Genomic DNA, 4,333 nt, shown 5'->3' with positions numbered 1-4,333 from the left:
ATATTTTATTAATTTTCATAAACATTTACAGAGATTTTGGGTTTCCATTCATTCATTGTTGCCAAAATATTTTAAAAGTATATTTACACTATTGTATTTTATTTTGAAGTGTTTCAGCTGACCCCACAAAGTTTTCCTAGTACTTAAATAATTCCATAAGGCTCATCAACAACTTGGGTTATGCTGATGGCTCAACTTTGTTTGCTGAAAGTGAGATGAATATGAAATGCTTGCTGCAGAAGATCAAGAACTACAGCATTTGATATGGATTGCACCACGACATCAAGAATATAAAGATCCTCATAACAGGCCCAACAGTCAACATTATGATAGATGGAGAAAAGATTGAAGCTATTAATGATTTCATCTCGGTTGGATCAACAATCAGCACTGTTGGCACCAGAATTGAGGAAATCGAAAGACGAGTTGCATTGAGAAAGTCTGCTGTCAGGGACCTCTCCAAAATATTGAAGAGTAATGATGTCAGTTTGAAGACTAACATGGGTCTGATTATAGTCATAGTCTTCTCAAATCACCCACCAAGCATTGGAGAGCTGCATAATGAATACAGATGATGGAAGAAGAATCAATGTCTTTGATTTGTGGTATTGGAGAAGAGTACTGAATATCCCATGGACTACCAAAAGAACAAACATATATGTCCTGGAAAGGGTGCAGCCAGAGGACTCCTTGGAGGCAAGGATGATGAAACTTCATCTTTCATACTTTGGAGATGTAGCTAGGTGAAGCTATTCCTTGGAGAGGGACATCATGCTTAGAAAGATGGAGGGTCAGCAAAGTAAGAGGAATGATCCTTAATGAAATGGATTGATACTGTGACTTCATCCATGGGCTCTAGTGTCTCAGAGATTATGAGAATGGCACAGGATAGGACAAGTTTCAAGTTGGCTGTTCATAGGTGGCTGTTCATATGGTTGCTATAAGTCATCCTTGACTCAATGGTACTTACCAACAACAAAATAATTCTTTACAAAACCAAAACATTTACAGATTTACAGAGATATAACTCATATACCATATAATTCACCTTCCTTCTGTGCAATTTATGTTCTCTGAAACCCCCCTGGGAATCAGCTACAACTCAGTTCTGACTTGACAGCACACAACATCAACAACAACAAAGTTAAATTATGGACAAAACTATTTTCTGTCATGAGATGAACCAAGGTGGTAATGGCAGGTAATAGAAGACAAATCTCTTTGCAATTATACCTTATACTCAGTCTTTTCTTTTTGAGTGGGATATGGGAATATTGTGGAGGACGCGGACGTGTATTCTCTCTGCAGTCTGTCCGGCACAGGGCAGGATTCTGTTTACTAAGTGCCAGTAGTTGCCCTTTAATGATTACAACCTTCAAAAATACTTCCATACATTTTTAAAATTCTCTTCTGGATGATGGCATCCCTGCTGAAGACCACTGTTCTATTATTCTTTAAAATGTGTTGACTCTCTTTTTCTCTCTCTTTTAACATGGAATACTTCACAAATTTGCATGCTGTCCTTATTCAGGGTCCCTGCTAATTTTCTATATATCATTCCAGTTTTAAAATACATGCTGCCAAAGCGAGACTGCACATCTTGTTGGCCCTACTTTTAAAACAAATCCTAAAGTGTTCTCTTCAGCAGCACATACACTAAATTGTAACGATACAGAGAAGATTAGCATGGCCCCGGAACAAGAATGACATGTTAGTGTTCCATATTAAAATGACATGAAGTGTTCTATAGTAAAAACTAAACAAACAAGGGAAACCCCCCCATGATCCAAGCAGAGGAGAGGGTGAAAGCAGAGGGTAAGGGAGGTGAGAGTGATTAATCACACAGTTGCACAATTCGGTAGTTGGGCATGGGATGAAGGAAATGGGAAAGATCCGATGTGAAAAACAATGTATTCGAGTTTTGTAAATAAACCAGTTGTTGTTGTTAAGTGCTATCGAGTCTCAGGCAACTCATAGCGACCCTATGAAGGAGAGTCCTCGACTCTTGGGTGCCTTTCATCCTCTCTCTAGGTTCATAAGGTTTCCGGAGGCAAGGTATTATAGAAGTGGATGTCACTCCTCCTTCCAATAAATCAGTACAAAATAAAATTTAAAAAACAACAACCCCCCAAAAACCCCCAACACCAAATCAGAAGGTGTTTGATTCTTGAATGAAGTGATGCAAGAGTGGAAAACATTTTCTCAGACACACTGAGGGTGGTGTGAATCCACCCACGGTTAAGCATTTGGTGGTGAGCCTGGGAACACAGGGTGGAGTACAGAGAACAGCAAGGACAAGATGTTACCTTTGGGCATTTTCATGTCTGTCTGTTGCCCCTTTAGACTGTTTCCTCAACAGTCTCTCTTACAGCAGTGGCTAATGCTCACGCTCCCTTTCAAATTCTAAGGATCTTCCCCCCCAGCCATTTCTAACTTAGAGGGAGTGTTGGTGGCATAGGGAGTTGCATTGCTAACCCAAAGTAGTGTCTCTGGCAGTTTGAATCCAACAGCAGCTCGATGGTGTTTTCCTGTGTGATTTAAAGCCTTGGAAAACTTGCTGGAGATTCAACTTTGAGTCAGTTCTTACTTTCTGACAGTGAGCTTAAGTTTTTTGTGTTTTAACTTGTAACAAGATTGGGAAGTGGGTTCTGAGAAAAAATTCCCAAATAAATTGACAATTGCACATTCTATCACGGTTTTATGAAAATAAGTGTTAAGTACAGGGATATATGTAAGATAGGCAGGATAGGGACTGCCCAAGTGTTGAGTTTATTAAGAGCTCATTTATTTATCATATTGTACTTAAGTCAAAATGAACTATGCTAACAGCATTAAGACTTAACACCATTGTTTATAGTAGTTTTAAACACGTAAGGCACTGGTATACATTTTGTTAGAGTGAATAGTATTGCTTATCCACAACTTCTCTTCGTCTGAGCATATTTAGAAATTGCTGATATAGTTGATGTTAAGAACACTCTTAATTTAGTTAAATGTAAAGAAACAAAACAAAACAAAACCCACAAACCCCTACCACAACATGAACTGTGCATTGGTTGTATTTGAATTTATTTTCAGTAACCTTGAACTTATATCATTAGTTTTAAGAGTAAGGAGAATTAGGATCTTTTTTGACATTTTCTCCATCCAACTACAGATTTATATTTATTCATTCAAAATATTTTTCTATGAAATACTTTCTTAGTTCTAATTTCTTTAGGTCTTCTACTTTCCAGAAAATATTTCATTATTAATCACGCTATGCCAATTTATTCCTGTGTTAGTACTTTTACAGAAGGTGTAGCTTATTAAGTTCTTGTACGAGAATCTCAGTAATATGATACTAGGAGATTCTAGGAGGAAATGCTCTTTTGAGTTTTTGCAGAGAATTTAATGAAGAGGCTATATTTAGAGTTGGAGACAGGAAACCAACAATGAAAGTTGAGGTATTGAAAACCATTACTAGTCCTAGGTCCTAAGGGACTAGAGGAGGGAATAGTATTACCAGAAACTTGTATGTGTTGAGCCAAACAAGAGGGCTTGCCCCAACAGTACTAAAGGGCCACAACCAATACCAGAAACTCACACTGAGGCTATGCAAAAGTAAGACAAAGAATATTCCACCTCCCTCTGACCCATCATTATCTCCCTCCTATGCTTTTCATCAACTGAATTAAATTTCTCTCCAAAGTTCTAGGTGACACAGTCTGTAGGGGCAACTCCTTTGCGAAAAAGAGAACTCACTCCTGTGTAACCTGTCATCCAGGGTAGTTAATGACAAGGTACTTATGTGTGGGCATGTCCTGGAGCAGTAGCAGGGAAACCTCAGTAGAAGAAGCAAGAGGACCCTGATGGAGAGTAAGGGAAGGGTTTGCACCTGTGTAGAGCTGGTGGAAGCTTATATGGTCTCTATCACTGTACTTGTGTCAGGAGGAGAGGCGAGGCCAGAGAGTAAGAGGTGTATGAAAAATAGGTGATAGAGCTCTTCAACTGCACTAATCGCAAGTTGTGGTCTGTCTTCCCAATTAGACTTCTGTAGGTGGTATGAGTAAAAAAATCATGTCTATTTTATTTATTATGTGACCCATTTATACTTTCAAGAAGCTTTCATTAAGTTAAAACCACAATCTAAAGAAAAAACTTCTTTATCTAAAAGTCATAGTTAACACTTCCATACAACCATCATGAGTAGATCAGTAAGCACATCCAAAAACGTCTCCAACAGGGTAAAAAGGGAGGCCACTGACTGGGAAAAAGTATTCGGTAATAACATATCAGATAAGGGACTTATATCCAGAATTTATGAAATACTTGAGCACCACAACAAGATAAA

Source organism: Elephantulus edwardii, unplaced genomic scaffold (assembly GCF_000299155.1).
Source record: "Elephantulus edwardii isolate Elephantulus edwardi_28Jun2011 unplaced genomic scaffold, EleEdw1.0 scaffold00046, whole genome shotgun sequence".
In the NCBI taxonomy this organism is placed as follows: domain Eukaryota; kingdom Metazoa; phylum Chordata; class Mammalia; order Macroscelidea; family Macroscelididae; genus Elephantulus; species Elephantulus edwardii.
Note: the sequence above shows the minus strand (reverse complement) of the source record.